This window comes from Dendrobates tinctorius, unplaced genomic scaffold (assembly GCF_039654945.1).
Source record: "Dendrobates tinctorius isolate UK_male_01 unplaced genomic scaffold, ASM3965494v1 ptg000114l, whole genome shotgun sequence".
Classification (NCBI taxonomy): Eukaryota; Metazoa; Chordata; class Amphibia; order Anura; family Dendrobatidae; genus Dendrobates; species Dendrobates tinctorius.
The window spans coordinates 13,573,107-13,590,628 of record NW_027361782.1 but is presented as its reverse complement, the minus strand read 5'-3'; positions in this window follow the sequence as shown (position 1 = coordinate 13,590,628).

Genomic DNA, 17,522 nt, shown 5'->3' with positions numbered 1-17,522 from the left:
TTCTCCCACCGCTTTATATTAAGCTTGGATTAAGGAAGCAATATGTTAGGGCTTTGAACAAGTCAGTAAATTTCTTCAAGTACTTTTGTAGATCATTCCCTGGACTGAGCATAGAAAAACTAAAAGCTGGAATCTTTGATGGTCCTCATATTCATAAGCTCATAAATGATTCTAATTTTACCACATGCATGAATGACCCTCAGGCTTCAGCTTGGAAGATTTTTGTCTCAGTTGTGAAGAACTACATGAGTAATTACAGAGCAGACAATTATGAAGAATTGGTATAAGATATGCTCGCTAATTTCAGAAATTTGGAAGTTAATATGATTGTAAAGATGCATCTCCATGGCCATTTAAACAGATGTCCAGAAAACTTTGGAGACTTCAGCGAAGAACAAGGCAAGAGGTTCCATCAGGAAATGAAGGTGATGGAGGAGTGATATCAAGCCAAATGGGACATACACATGATGGCCGACTACTGTTGGAGTCTCCAACGTGATAGTCCTGATGACACACGTAAAAGGAAATCACATAAACAGCGTTTTTGAAGCATTGGAAAATAAAAATAAAAAGATTAAGAGCACTGCCAAAAAGAGAGAGAAATAAACTTATTAAAAAAAACTTCATTAATCAAGGGACGCGTTACGCAGCTGATCCAGCTCCTTCCTCGGGCTCATACAGTACACATAGTGAAGGCTGGCTGGTATACCTTCCCCAATGACATCAGGAATCAGGTTTAATTAATCAGTATACAAGAACAGAAAGATATAAAGGATTAACTATACCAATGTTAAACTCATCATTAATACACGAGTATAAAAAAAATAGAAAAAATATTTTTATTTTATTTTTTTTAAAATAACGAGAGAGGAAAATATAGTGAGGGAATCCTTCATCAAACAACTCTCACTGAATAGTATCTTCTATACGGTCATTGAGGCCCTCAAGTGTGAAGGTGACAAGTTAAATATCCAATATGATTCCCTGTTTACAGAATTAAACACTTGAAACAGACCACTCTGTAATGACTCTATATAATAGATGAGTTTCACATTTTGTATTGAAGAACTGAAATAAATTAACTTTTTGATGATATTCTAATTTTGTGATAAGCACTTGTAGATAGATAGATAGACAGACAGATAATAGATAGATTATAGATAATTGATATATAATGGATACATGATAGATAGATAATAGATCTATAGATAGATAATATATAGATAGATTTATAATGAATAGACTGATAATAGATATGATAGATAATAGATAATACATAAATAGCTAGATGATGTATAGATAGATAGATAACAAATAGATAATAGATAGAATAGATAAATATATAATAAATAGATAGTAGATAGATTATTATTTATTGTTATAGCGCCATTTGTTCCATGGCGCTTTACATGTGAGGAGGGGTATACATAATAAAAAACAAGTACAGTAATCTTAAATGATACAAGTCATGAAGGGTACAGGAGAGCTCACAATCTACAAGGGATGAGTGAGAATACTGTAGGCGAGGGTAGAGCTGGTCGTGAAGTGCTTTGGTCGATCGGTGGTTACTGCAGGTTGTAGGCTTGTCGGAAGAGGTAGGTCTTCAGTTTCTTTTTGAAGGTTTCCATGGTAGGCGAAAGTGTGATATGTTGTGGTAGAGAGTTCCAGAGTAGGGATGATGTGCAGGAAAAATCTTATATGCGATTGTGGGAAGATGAGATAAGAGGGGACTGAAGAAGGAGATCTTGTGAGGATTGGAGGTTGCGTGCAGTTTAGTACCAGGAGTCGAGGTCACAGATGTATGGAGGACACAGGTTGTGGATGGCTTTGTATGTCATGGTTAGGGTTTTGAATTGGAGTCTTTGGGTAATGGGGAGCCAGTGCAGAGATTGACAGAGGGGAGAGGCTGGGGAATAGCAGGAGGACGGGTGGATTAGTTGGGCAGCAGAGTTTAGAATAGATTGGAGGGGTGCAAGAGTGTTAGAGGGGAGGTCACAGAGCAGGAAGTTGCAGTAGTCAACACGGGAGATGATGAGGGCATGAACTAGGGTTTTTGCAGATTCTTGGTTGAGGAATGTACGGATCCGTGAAATATTTTTTAGTTGAAGTCGGCAGGAAATGGAAAGGACTTGGATATGTGGTTTGAAGGAGAGATCAGTGTCAAGGATTACCCCAAGGCAGTTAGCTTGTGGGACTGAGGGGAGTGAGCATCCATTTACTTTAATGGATAGGTCCATTGGGGGAGTTGAGTGAGATGGGGAAAAGATGATGAATTCTGTTTTGTCCATATTAAGTTTTAAAAATCTAGCAGACAAGAAGGATGAAATAGCATACACACATTGTGGGATTCTTGTTAATAGGGAGGTGATAACTGGTCCAGCGATGGAGATCTGTGTGTCATCAGCACAGAGGTGATACTGAAAGCCGTGAGATTCTATGAGCTGTATGAGGCCAAAGGTGTAAATGGAGAAGAGCAGAGGCCCTAGGACTGAACCTTGCAGGACTCCGTCAGATAGGGGGCGAGGCAAGGAGGTGGTGTGTGAGTGGGAGACACTGAATGTCCTGTCTGTTAGGTATGATGAGATCCAAAATAGGGCCAAGTCACTGATGCCAAGAGATGAGAGGGTCTGTAGTAATAGTGAATGGTCCACTGTGTCAAAGGCAGAGGACAGATCCAGTAGGAGGAGGACATAGTAGTGTCACTTGGATTTGGCGGTTAATAGGTCATTGGTGACTTTAGTTAGGGCAGTTTCAATGGAGTGATGCGGTCGGACACCAGATTGTAAGCGGTCGAAGAGGGAGCAAGAAAAGAAGTGGGAGGATAGTTCAAGATGGACGTGTTGCTCCAGTAGTTTTGAGGCATAACGGAGAAGTGATATGGGGAGATAGCTAGATGCAGAGGATGGGTCAGGAGAGGGCTTTTTGAGGATAGGTGTGATTGAGGCATGTTTGAAGCTTGAGGGGAAAACACCAGTTGTTAGTGATAGGTTGAAGAGATGGGTTAGGGTTGGGATAAAGACTTGTGATATTTGGGATGAAGTGGGATGTGATTGAGTCAAGTGCACAGATGGTGAGATGTGATCTTGAGAGTAAAATGGAGCGTCAATCTTCTGTAATAGTGGACAAGTTTGTTTGAGAGGAGGATGGCTGAGCACTTAGGAGGAAGGGAGCTGGGGATTTTCAACCAATATTGTCTCTGATGTTATCAATATTTTGCTTGAAAAATGAGGCAAAGTCTTTGGCTGAGATGAATGGAGAGGGAGGGGGTGCTGGAAGATGAAGGAAAGAGTTGAAAGTGTTGAATAACTGTTTATGGTTGTGAGACAGGGATTATATGAGAGAAGAGAAGTAGGTTTGTTTTGCTGCTGTGAGTGTGACCTTAAAAGTAGTGAGGGACTGTTTGAATGCGATGAAGTGCTCATTGGAGTGGGATCTTTTCCATCTCTTCTCAGCAACCCTGGTAGCCCGTCTCAGTCAGACTGGTGTGCCAGGACTGTCTGTTGATTGTGGGAGCTTTGGTATGTGTGAGAGGGGCAACCGATTCCAGAGGTTCAGCTATTGTGGTGTTATGTAGCGCGGCAGCGGCATCCTCATTGTGTAGGGAACGTATGGCTAGAGGGAGAAGGTATTCAGAGTGTATATTGAGGTGTTTAAGATTTCTGTGAGGGTGTGCAAGTTTGTGGAGTGAGGATTGTGGACAAGCAGTGGAGAGGGAAGAGAATGTAAGTAGGTTGTGGTTAGAAAGAGGTAGGGGTGAGTTAGAGCGGTTAGATAGGGAGCAGATGGGGGTGAAGATGAGATCCAATGTGTGGCCATCTTCGTGAGTGGCTGTAGAAGACCATTGATTCAGGCCGAAGGAGGAAGTGAGAGATAGAAGTTTAGTGGCAGGTGAGAGGAACGTGTCAATGGGATTGTTGAAGTAACCCATGATGATAGTGGGGAAGTCAGTTCAAAGGAAATGAAGTAGCCAGGTGGTGAAGTGGTCAAAGAAGGTGGCGGCCAGTTGGAGGTTGAAGGGGAAAGATGCGCAGAGAGTGCACCTCAAAGGAAGGGAGGGTAACAGAGGGTGGTAGTGGGATTGGAGTGAAGGAGCAGTTATCTGACAGGAGAAAACCAACTCCTCCACCATGCTTGCTGCTTGGTGGGGGTGTGGGAAAGGTGGAAACCACCATATGAGAGTGCAGCAGGAGAGGCTGTGTCAGAGGTGGTGAGCCAGGTTTCAGTGATGGCAAGGAAGGCAAGTTTTATAGCAATGAAAAGATCACGGATGTAGGAATCTTTGTTGCAGACAGAGTGAGCCTTCCATAGAGCTCCTGTTAGAGAGGATACGGAAAGCTGTGATAGAGCATGGATGGGAGGTAGAAATAACTGTGAGGATGTGGTGAGGAGGACCAGGATTTGGAGCAATATCACCAGCAGTGAGGAGGAACAGAGAAAGTGTTAGCAGGTGGGAGCAAGAGAGGGCATGAGGGCGCTGTCTGTGTTTGGAGACAGAGGATTGTATGTGGAGGAACAGTTCTGAGGAGGAGGTGAGATGGATGGGGAGGTGTCATGATCCATGCTGAATCAGGACTGATAAAAAGTACAGGTAACCTTTTTTTTCCTAAGCTGTGCTTAAGGTTGGTTTTTGCCCCCGGTGGCCATTAGGATTATTGCACTGTGGTGTCGTTTGTTCAAGTTTGCCCCGGTGGTGGTGAGCGTCATTGCACTCTAGTTTCTTTAGTTAAGTGCACATGATTATAATGCAGGTGTGATTGCTGGCTCGGCTATAAAAGTGTCAGGTGTTGCAATCAGTGTTGGTGATAGTGTTCATTTCAACCATCCTTGGTGGAGGAAGGTGCTGGAGAGCGTTCCTTGCAGCTCTGTCTTAGCCCTGGTGTGGAAGGAATCATATGGCATTTCCTTGTAGCTCTTACAGAGCTTGGTGGCAGCGATTCAGGAGGAGAGCTGCATGCTGGTGGTGGACTCTGTTGCCAGGAGAAAGTGCAACAGAGTAAAGCTAAGTTGTGTTTCCCCGTTCGTGTTTTTCCTTTGTGTGTATTAGTACAGCGGTGGGGCCAGTGCCTGCGCCACCCAGCTCCCTAGCAAAGGATAAGTGTAGGGTGTGCTAGGGCTACAGGTTCCTCATTGGCGCCAGGTGCAGAACCGGCATAGGGAACATTAGGAGCGTTAGGGACACTGACTCAGGGGAGTGCAGAAGGTCTCCATGTCCCCTTTCCCTATCGCAGACAACACAGTTGTAACTGTTTAACTACCCCTTGTCTTGTTGCTTTAGTTACTGGCCTGCGAGCCATGTCACACAGGACAGCATCACGTGCCGCATCCTGTTGTTTTAGTTACCGGCCTGCTGGTCGTGTCACAGAGGACGGGTCCACGTGACATTATCACCAACCGCAACTTTTTCTCTGCTGAGCCATGGACCCAGATCAGCCCTTTGCCCAATTGCTGCAGACCCTTACTAATGAAATTAGGGGGCTGTGCGGAGGGTTGGTGCGGCAGCTGCGGCTGTTGGTGGGCTGTGGGGGCTTGGTCCAGGAACAGGCTCAGCCAGAACTCAAGATATCCCTCCCTGACAGATTTTCTGGAGGGAGAGATCAATTCTTGGTGTTTCAACAAGCCTGGAAATTGTATTTCAGGCTACGCCCTCGTTCATCAGGGAGTGAAGAGCAACGGGTGGGAATCATTATGTCCCTTCTTAAAGGGGATCCCCAATCCTGGGCCTTCTCCCTACCAGACCATTCTCCATCTTTAGACGAGTTCTTTGCGGCTTTGGCGCTTGTGTATGGGGATCCTGATGGCGTCGCCCTGGCGGAATCCCAAATCCGTAGGTGTAAACAGGGAGCCCGGGTCGCTGAGGAGTACTGCTCAGAGTTTAGGAGATGGGCCACTAATACTCAGTGGAATGACACTGCACTTAGGAGTCAATTTGTGCAGGGTTTGTCTCCAAAGTTGCAGGATACTCTGGTGCAGTATGCCGCCCCCAGCTCGCTGGAGGCCGCCATGTCCCTTGCCATCCGGGTGGATAGACGCCTTAGGGAAAGACATATACAAAAAGTGCCCCCTGATGTCCTCGCTAGGGAAGAGGACCCACCAGTGCTGACGGAGGAACCCTGACAGCCCGATGTTGTTGATGCAAAAAAGGGGGAGTCTGCGGCTTGTCGTGGTGGGGGGTATGCTTTTCCTGTGGGAAGCCAGGCCATTTCATGAGAACCTGCCCAGTGTGTGCCAAGTCTCCAGACGAACCTATGCAAGTAAGAGGAGCTAGTTTGTGTACGGAGCTGCCTACGGTTCGGGGAGTGGTGTCGGCATGTTTGTACTGTGGGCAGACTGGTTATTTTCTGAAGGCTTGCCCATTGCGCTGACAGAGTCAGCATGGGTTTGTAACTAATAATTCATGTCAGACTAACTTAATTTCCTTCTATGACGGAATCACTGATTGGGTTGATCAAGGAAATGCTGTAGATATAGTATATCTTGACTTCAGCAAAGCATTTGGCAAAGTATCTCATACAATCCTTACTGAAAAAATGACTAAGTATGGAATGGACAAGGCAACTGTTAGGTGGATTCATAACTGGCTTAGTGATTGGACCCAAAGAGTGGTTGTAAATGGCTGCACATCCAGTTGGAAGAATGTCTCAAGTGGGGTACCACAGGGCTCTGTCCTGGGCCCTGTATTGTTCAACATCTTTATCAACGATTTAGATGAAGGAATTGAGGGTAAACTGATTAAATTTGCCGATGACACAAAGCTAGGAGGGATAGCTAATACTAGAGAAGAGAGAGGATTCAAAAAGATATAAATAAACTGGAGAAGTGGGCAGCAACTAGCAGAATGGTTTTTAACACGGAAAAATGCAAAGTACTACATTTGGGCAATAAAAATGAAAAAAGCATATACAGAATGGGAGGAATAGGGCTAAGCAACAGCACATGTGAAAAAGACTTGGGTATACTAATAGATCACAGACTGAATATGAGTCAACAGTGTGATGCAGCAGCAAAAAAGGCAAATGCAATTCTAGGATGTATTAACAGAAGCATACAGTCTAGATCACGTGAAGTCATTATTTCCCTCTACTCCTCTTTGGTCAGACCTCATCTGGAATATTGCGTCCAGTTTTGGGCACCACATTTTAAAAAAGACATGAACAAACTGGAGCAAGTTCAGAAAAGAGCGACCAGAATGGTGACCGGTCTGCAAACCCTGTCTTATGAGGAAAGGTTGCAGGATTTGGGAATGTTTAGTTTGCCAAAGAGAAGACTGAGAGGAGACTTAATAGCTGTCTACAAATATCTCAAGGGTTGTCACATTGTAGAAGGATCAACTTTATTCTCATTTGCACAAAGAAAGACTAGAAGCAATGGGATGAAACTGAATGGGAGGAGACAAAGATTAGATATTAGAAAAAACTTTTTGACTGTTAGAGTAATCAATGAGTGGAACAGGCTGCCACGCGAAGTGGTGAGTTCTCCTTCAATGGAAGTCTTCAAACAGAGGCTGGACATCTGACTGGGATGATTTAGCGAATCCTGCTTTGAGCAGGGGGTTGGACCAGATGGCCCAGGAGGTCCCTTCCAACTCTACGATTCTATGATTCTATGATTCAAATTATCTGTGCCATCTGAAAAGTCGCATTCCCTTGGTCGCTTGGAGGGAGGCGACCAGGGAGTATTCATTTCCTCCATTTTGCCCTCCCAAAGTACCATGTCAGGAGAGGTCTTGGCTGGCGGGGTACTGGAGGTGATACCGGTGTTTGTGGACAGCGGAGCAGGAGTCAGTCTGGTGGATGCTCGCTTTGTCCAGACTCATGGTCTGAGGTGTTGGACGCTAGCCCAACCTATAAGCATCCAGGCCATAAACTCTGTTCCACTGAGCCAGGGGAGCTTGACCAAGGTCGTAGTGAATATCCATCTGTGTATAGGACATCATGAGGAGTCCTGTCATGCTACGTCTTGTAGGGAATGCCAGTACCTATTGTTTTAGGCCTTCCTTGGCTGAAGAGACACAACCCGGTAATAGATTGGCGGTTGAGGGAAGTGGTCAGCTGGGGGCACTAGTGTGAGGGCTGCTGCCTAGGAACTACTGTCTCTGCCGTCTCTCTTCAATGGACCCCTTCCTCTCCGGTGAGGGCAGCAGATGTGCTGCAGGAGAGTAGGGGCAAGTCTCAACCCTCACCATTGGCCAACCCTCGGAGGCGCAGACCTCGTGGTGGAAGGGGTTGGAGGGTGGTGTACCCCTTGGTGAGATGCGGGGGTGTGAGTGTGGTGACACAGGAGGACACCTCTGTTGTCAATCCCAGAAAGAGTTCTCCAAGTGGTGACAAACGAACGAGTGGCAATAAACGTTCAGGTCCGGACCGGTGTGTGAACAAGCGTGTATGGGTGTCCACCAAAAACATCCAGTGGAAGTGTGTTGTGGTGTGTTACCAGCTCACACCAAACATACACATACACAACCTGTTCCCCAGGTCAGCGCTTCAGAGATGTGAGTTGCCACCAGAACATACGCTGCCAATACCAGCGGGCTCATTTCTCATCAACCTGACATGCAGGTAGTTGCTGGGGTGAACTCTGGGTCTGGGCATCCTCGCTGTAGGTGGTTCCCTGATGGGGAGCGGTTTTGAGGGCCCAGAGCCCCCTAATTAAGGGGAGGGTACTGTCATGATCCATGCTGGATCAGGACTGATAAAAAGCACAGGTAACCTTTTTTTTCTAAGCTGTGCTTAAGGTTGGTTTTTGCCCTCGGTGGCCATTAGAATTATTGCACTGTGGTGTCGTTTGTTCAAGTTTGCCCCGGTGGTGGTGAGCGTCATTGCACTCTAGTTTCTTTAGTTAAGTGCACATGATTATAATGCAGGTGTGATTGCTGGCTCTGCTATAAAAGAGTGTCAGGTGTTGCAATCAGTGTTGGTGATAGTGTTCATTTCAACCATCCTTGGTGGAGGAAGGTGCTGGAGAGCGTTCCTTGCAGCTCTGTCTTAGCCCTGGCGTGGAAGGAATCATAGGGCATTTCCTTGTAGCTCTGACAGAGCTTGGTGGCAGCGATTCAGGAGGAGAGCTGCATGCTGGTGGTGGACTCTGTTGCCAGGAGCAAGTGCAACAGAGTAAAGCTAAGTTGTGGTTCCCCGTTTGTGGTTTTCCTTAGTGTGTATTAGTACAGCGGTGGGGCCAGTGCCTGCGCCACCCAGCTCCCTAGCAAAGGATAAGTGTAGGGTGTGCTAGGGCTACAGGTTCCTCATTGGCGCCAGGTGCAGAACCGGCATAGGGAACATTAGGAGCGTTAGGGACACTGACTCAGGGGAGTGCAGAAGGTCTCCATGTCCCCTTTCCCTATCGCAGACAACACAGTTGTAACTGTTTAACTACCCCTTGTCTTGTTGCTTTAGTTACTGGCCTGCGAGCCATGTCACACAGGACAGCATCACGTGCCGCATCCTGTTGTTTTAGTTACCGGCCTGCTGGTCGTGTCACAGAGGACGGGTCCACGTGACATTATCACCAACCGCAACTTTTTCTCTGCTGAGCCATGGACCCAGATCAGCCCTTTGCCCAATTGCTGCAGACCCTTACTAATGAAATTAGGGGGCTGTGCGGAGGGTTGGTGCGGCAGCTGCGGCTGTTGGTGGGCTGTGGGGGCTTGGTCCAGGAACAGGCTCAGCCAGAACTCAAGATATCCCTCCCTGACAGATTTTCTGGAGGGAGAGATCAATTCTTGGTGTTTCAACAAGCCTGGAAATTGTATTTCAGGCTACGCCCTCGTTCATCAGGGAGTGAAGAGCAACGGGTGGGAATCATTATGTCCCTTCTTAAAGGGGATCCCCAATCCTGGGCCTTCTCCCTACCAGACCATTCTCCATCTTTAGACGAGTTCTTTGCGGCTTTGGCGCTTGTGTATGGGGATCCTGATGGCGTCGCCCTGGCGGAATCCCAAATCCGTAGGTGTAAACAGGGAGCCCGGGTCGCTGAGGAGTACTGCTCAGAGTTTAGGAGATGGGCCACTAATACTCAGTGGAATGACACTGCACTTAGGAGTCAATTTGTGCAGGGTTTGTCTCCAAAGTTGCAGGATACTCTGGTGCAGTATGCCGCCCCCAGCTCGCTGGAGGCCGCCATGTCCCTTGCCATCCGGGTGGATAGACGCCTTAGGGAAAGACATATACAAAAAGTGCCCCCTGATGTCCTCGCTAGGGAAGAGGACCCACCAGTGCTGACGGAGGAACCCTGACAGCCCGATGTTGTTGATGCAAAAAAGGGGGAGTCTGCGGCTTGTCGTGGTGGGGGGTATGCTTTTCCTGTGGGAAGCCAGGCCATTTCATGAGAACCTGCCCAGTGTGTGCCAAGTCTCCAGACGAACCTATGCAAGTAAGAGGAGCTAGTTTGTGTACGGAGCTGCCTACGGTTCGGGGAGTGGTGTCGGCATGTTTGTACTGTGGGCAGACTGGTTATTTTCTGAAGGCTTGCCCATTGCGCTGACAGAGTCAGCATGGGTTTGTAACTAATAATTCATGTCAGACTAACTTAATTTCCTTCTATGACGGAATCACTGATTGGGTTGATCAAGGAAATGCTGTAGATATAGTATATCTTGACTTCAGCAAAGCATTTGACAAAGTATCTCATACAATCCTTACTGAAAAAATGACTAAGTATGGAATGGACAAGGCAACTGTTAGGTGGATTCATAACTGGCTTAGTGATTGGACCCAAAGAGTGGTTGTAAATGGCTGCACATCCAGTTGGAAGAATGTCTCAAGTGGGGTACCACAGGGCTCTGTCCTGGGCCCTGTATTGTTCAACATCTTTATCAACGATTTAGATGAAGGAATTGAGGGTAAACTGATTAAATTTGCCGATGACACAAAGCTAGGAGGGATAGCTAATACTAGAGAAGAGAGAGGATTCAAAAAGATATAAATAAACTGGAGAAGTGGGCAGCAACTAGCAGAATGGTTTTTAACACGGAAAAATGCAAAGTACTACATTTGGGCAATAAAAATGAAAAAAGCATATACAGAATGGGAGGAATAGGGCTAAGCAACAGCACATGTGAAAAAGACTTGGGTATACTAATAGATCACAGACTGAATATGAGTCAACAGTGTGATGCAGCAGCAAAAAAGGCAAATGCAATTCTAGGATGTATTAACAGAAGCATACAGTCTAGATCACGTGAAGTCATTATTTCCCTCTACTCCTCTTTGGTCAGACCTCATCTGGAATATTGCGTCCAGTTTTGGGCACCACATTTTAAAAAAGACATGAACAAACTGGAGCAAGTTCAGAAAAGAGCGACCAGAATGGTGACCGGTCTGCAAACCCTGTCTTATGAGGAAAGGTTGCAGGATTTGGGAATGTTTAGTTTGCCAAAGAGAAGACTGAGAGGAGACTTAATAGCTGTCTACAAATATCTCAAGGGTTGTCACATTGTAGAAGGATCAACTTTATTCTCATTTGCACAAAGAAAGACTAGAAGCAATGGGATGAAACTGAATGGGAGGAGACAAAGATTAGACATTAGAAAAAACTTTTTGACTGTTAGAGTAATCAATGAGTGGAACAGGCTGCCATGCGAAGTGGTGAGTTCTCCTTCAATGGAAGTCTTCAAACAGAGGCTGGACATCTGACTGGGATGATTTAGCGAATCCTGCTTTGAGCAGGGGGTTGGACCAGATGGCCCAGGAGGTCCCTTCCAACTCTACGATTCTATGATTCTATGATTCAAATTATCTGTGCCATCTGAAAAGTCGCATTCCCTTGGTCGCTTGGAGGGAGGCGACCAGGGAGTATTCATTTCCTCCATTTTGCCCTCCCAAAGTACCATGTCAGGAGAGGTCTTGGCTGGCGGGGTACTGGAGGTGATACCGGTGTTTGTGGACAGCGGAGCAGGAGTCAGTCTGGTGGATGCTCGCTTTGTCCAGACTCATGGTCTGAGGTGTTGGACGCTAGCCCAACCTATAAGCATCCAGGCCATAAACTCTGTTCCACTGAGCCAGGGGAGCTTGACCAAGGTCGTAGTGAATATCCATCTGTGTATAGGACATCATGAGGAGTCCTGTCATGCTACGTCTTGTAGGGAATGCCAGTACCTATTGTTTTAGGCCTTCCTTGGCTGAAGAGACACAACCCGGTAATAGATTGGCGGTTGAGGGAAGTGGTCAGCTGGGGGCACTAGTGTGAGGGCTGCTGCCTAGGAACTACTGTCTCTGCCGTCTCTCTTCAACGGACCCCTTCCTCTCCGGTGAGGGCAGCAGATGTGCTGCAGGAGAGTAGGGGCAAGTCTCAACCCTCACCATTGGCCAACCCTCGGAGGCGCAGACCTCGTGGTGGAAGGGGTTGGAGGGTGGTGTACCCCTTGGTGAGATGCGGGGGTGTGAGTGTGGTGACACAGGAGGACACCTCTGTTGTCAATCCCAGAAAGAGTTCTCCAAGTGGTGACAAACGAACGAGTGGCAATAAACGTTCAGGTCCGGACCGGTGTGTGAACAAGCGTGTATGGGTGTCCACCAAAAACATCCAGTGGAAGTGTGTTGTGGTGTGTTACCAGCTCACACCAAACATACACATACACAACCTGTTCCCCAGGTCAGCGCTTCAGAGATGTGAGTTGCCACCAGAACATACGCTGCCAATACCAGCGGGCTCATTTCTCATCAACCTGACATGCAGGTAGTTGCTGGGGTGAACTCTGGGTCTGGGCATCCTCGCTGTAGGTGGTTCCCTGATGGGGAGCGGTTTTGAGGGCCCAGAGCCCCCTAATTAAGGGGAGGGTACTGTCATGATCCATGCTGGATCAGGACTGATAAAAAGCACAGGTAACCTTTTTTTTCTAAGCTGTGCTTAAGGTTGGTTTTTGCCCTCGGTGGCCATTAGAATTATTGCACTGTGGTGTCGTTTGTTCAAGTTTGCCCCGGTGGTGGTGAGCGTCATTGCACTCTAGTTTCTTTAGTTAAGTGCACGATTATAATGCAGGTGTGATTGCTGGCTCTGCTATAAAAGAGTGTCAGGTGTTGCAATCAGTGTTGGTGATAGTGTTCATTTCAACCATCCTTGGTGGAGGAAGGTGCTGGAGAGCGTTCCTTGCAGCTCTGTCTTAGCCCTGGCGTGGAAGGAATCATAGGGCATTTCCTTGTAGCTCTGACAGAGCTTGGTGGCAGCGATTCAGGAGGAGAGCTGCATGCTGGTGGTGGACTCTGTTGCCAGGAGCAAGTGCAACAGAGTAAAGCTAAGTTGTGGTTCCCCGTTTGTGGTTTTCCTTAGTGTGTATTAGTACAGCAGTGGGGCCAGTGCCTGCGCCACCCAGCTCCCTAGCAAGGGATAGGTGTAGGGTGTGCTAGGGCTACAGGTTCCTGATCGGCGCCTGGTGCGGAACCTGCATAGGGAACGTTAGGAGCGTTAGGGACACTGACTCAGGGGAGTGCAGGAGGTCTCCACGTCCCCTTTCCCTATCGCAGGGCCCACTGTTGTAACTGTTTCCCTACCCCTTGTCTTGTTCTTGTTGTTTTAGTTACCGGCCTGCGAGCCGTGTCACACAGGACAGTATCACGTGCGGCTTCCTGTTGTTTTAGTTACCGGCCTGCTGGTTGCGTCACACAGGACAGGTCCACGTGACAGTAGGATTGAAGAGATGAACAGTTCCTTACTAGGTGTTGGGATTAGAGGAGTTACAAGAAAGTGAAGGATTATATGGGTGAGAGTATAAACTAACAGAAACATTGCTTACAGTGACTATCCAGTTACCTTCAGTTCACTTCTGGTTCAATTCTGGATTAATTCTGAGCATCACACTTGTATGATACACACTTATGTGATACAGCAAAATAACAGTCTTGGGAGACTTAGGGTCTGCAATATATTTGCTACAAAGTGCATTCAGGTGTGAAGCAGAGAGGAGTGGTCTGTGCTCATCTTGGTCAGATAATTAACAATGAGCCAGATGCATGTGATCAAGGCAGTGTAACCAAGCTCATAAATAAATTTGGGGTAAAAGAGGGGTTAATTGAGATGCACTGAGTAAATGCTAGCAGAAGAGGTAAGAAAAGTCTGTGTAGAAAAGCTGGTTGATGTACCGAGTGAATGCTAGCAGCAGAGGTAAAAAAGTATGTGTAGAAAAGCTGGGTGACGTACACAGTGAATGCTAGCAGCAGAGGTAAGAAAAGTCTGTGTGGAAAAGCTGGGTGACATACCTGTAAGGAAAGAGTAGATAATTGGACATGCTGATTAGAGTGTGATGGTGTCAAATGGCAGGGTACAGTCTGTATACATCATTCTGGATTCTGAGCATCACACTTGTATGATACACACTTATGTGATGCATGGGGAAGACTGACAGTACAATAGATAATAGATAGTCAGATACAGTTGTGCTCAAAAGTTTACATACCCCAGCAGAATTTTTGCTTTCTTGGCCGTTCTTCAGAGAATAAGAATGATAATACCACTCATGGTTAGTGGTTGGGTGAAGCAATTTATAGTTAAACTACTGTGTTTTCTCTTTTTAAATCATAATGACAACCCAAAACATCCAAATGACCCTGATCAAAACTTTACATACCCCATTTCTTAATACCATGTATTGCCCCATCTAACATTAATGACAACTTAAAGTCTTTTGTGGTAATTGTGCATGAGGTTCCTTATTTTCTCATATGGTAAAGCTGCCCACTCTTCTTGACAAGAAGCCTCCAGTTCCTGTAAATTCCTGGGCTGTCTAGCATGAACTGAGCGCTTGAGATCTCCCCAGAGTGACTCAATGATATTGAGGTCAGGAGACTGAGATGGCCACTTGACTTGGCCTCGTGTTTTGGATCGTTGTCATGTTGGAACGTCCAAGTACATTCCATGTGCAGTGTACGGGCTGATGAGTGCAAATTTGCCTCCAGTATTTGCTAATAAAGTGCTGCATTCATTTTTTCTTCAAATTTGACCAAGATTTCTAAGCCTTTGTAGCTCACACATCCCCAAAACATCAGCAATCCACCTCCGTACTTTACAGTAGGTATGGTGTTCCTTTCATCATAGGCCTTGTTGACCTTTCTCAAAATGTAATGCTTATGGTTGTGGCTAAAAAGTTACATTTTTGTCTCATCACTCCAAATTACCTTGTTCCAGAAGTTTTGAGGCTAGTCTTTGTGCTGTTTTGCGTATTGTGGGAGAGATACTTTGTGGCATTTGTGCAGTAATTACTTTCTTTTGGAGACTCAACCATGCAGCCCTTTTTTCTTCAAGTGCCTCGTTATTGTGCATCTTGAAGCAGCTATACCGCTAGTTTTCAAAGAGTCCAGTGTTTAAACTGATGTTATTTGTGGGTTTTTCTTTGTATCCCGAACAATTTTCCTGGCAGTTGTGGAAGACATTTTTGTTGACCATAGTTTTGTTTTTACATAGCCCCTGATTTTCCATTTGTTAATCACAGTTTGAACACTGCTGACTGGCATTATCAATTCCTTTGATATATTTTTGTATCCCTTTCCTGTATTATACAGTTCAACTATCTTTTCCCATAGATTCATTGACAATTCTTTTACTTTCCCCTTGACTCACAATCCAGAAACATAAGTGGCTGGATGAAAGATGGAAGAGTCTGTCTGGGTCCCAGAAACTCACTCAGCTTTCATCCACACACACTGATTACAAGCAGGTCACAGGTGAAGATGTTACCTTTAGTAGCCATTCAAACCCATTTGAGTCAACTTCTGTGCATGTTATCAGGTCAAAATGACCAGAGTGTGTGAACTTTTGATCAGGGTCATTTGAATGTTAAGGGTTGTCAATATGATTTAAAAAAGAGAAAATACTGTAGTTTCACAATAAATGGCTTCACCCAAGTACTAACCATGAGTGGAGAAAAAGTTTTGATGTTGTCATTCTTATTCTCTGAAAAAAGGCCAAGAAAGCAAATAATCCCCTGGGGTATGTAAACTTTTGGGCACTACTGTAGATAGATAGAAAGATAGATAAATAATAGATACTAGATAGATTATAGATAGTGAGATAGATTGATAATAGAGATAATTTATCAATCAACACAAATGATAATGTGACGCACCTGAGGGTCCAGTCACCACAGAGATACTGCACCTCATCCAGAGATGTGGTATCCCATCCTCAGGAAAGGCGGGAGCACCACCTGGAACTTCAACACCTGCGCCCAACACACACCAGGCAGGCCAGGAAAAGGTGTTGGGAAGTGGGCGGAGTCGTTAGGTGAGTGAGGAAAGGCAGAGAAGGGGAGGAGCTAAGGAGGTGGTGTGATAGGGAGCATAGTCAATTTGAAAGTGAGTGGGAGGAGTTAGTGGAGAGATAGAGAGAAGATTCCAGAAAGTGTCAGTTGGTGACAGGACAGCGAAGGAGAAGGACAGGAGTAAGAGGAGTCAGAACCAGAGTGTAAAAAGAAGAGCTGAAGGAAGTTTTCGAGGAGGACAGAAGGGGTCCTTGGGGCACGGAAAGTATGACAAGCCACCCGTGGGGCACGCTCCAGTTTGGAAGGACCAGGTCGCAGTGGGGGTACTGGCCTCTGAGCCCAGTGGAGAAGACAACAGACTCAGCTGGCAAGCCATAGGTTGAGGGAACTGTAGGTGCCTCACCCATATCCACATCAGCTCCCTGAAAAGGAAACTAGATTGAAGATCCCGAAACCTGACCCACGTCACCAGGTGAGATCCAAGGCTGCTGGCTTAGGGACACTGTTGTGAAGATGCTAGGCAAGAAGGAAGGAAAGACAAGCCCAGGGAGACGACCAAAAAAGGGGGAACACAAAAGGAAGTCCTGGAACGGTGTTTCCCAAACTACCTGAGAGTTGGCTGGACCCCTTACCCAAAGGACACAGTGCAAAGAGGGAAACCTGAGCGTACAGGTCAAGCGTGAGTAAAGGCCGTGAAACTGCACCTCACTGTGTCATTTGTGTCATTTGCGTCATTTGCGTCCCACTTGCTTGACATTGCACGCACCATCACAGTCACCAACTCACAAGCAACATCCTAGCTGCCCTGGGACACAGCTCTGCCCATGGAGAGCTACACCATCTCTGCTGCCGTACCACCATTCCAGAGGATCTGTATTGCAGTGTCGGCTATTATTGCCGAATACCACGGGTGGCATCACGATTCCCCTTTTCTTACTATTTTCCTACCATCTTCCCCTCATAATTTATAATTTGGATTATTTACCAAGAAATTCCCAGAATAAAGTGGAATTGCTGCATTTAGAAGAGAAGACATAAGCACAATGTGATCTTCTCTCAATATATACTGTATTTATATCATTAATATACATTACTAGATGTGCCCTTACCGTTTACAAAAATAGAAGCTGTCAATCAACAACATTAAGCCCAGAAGATCTCCAACTGGATGGATATTTCTATCATCTAAACATAATCTGCTCAGAATCGTCATGTGTGTTGTGTCCATGGAAGAAAAGAGGCCACTTATGCACAGCGATAGTTACAGTTTAATGAAAAGAGAGATGCATTGGATCTGCTGTGACTTTATATAGACATTAATGGATTTTACTTACAGCAA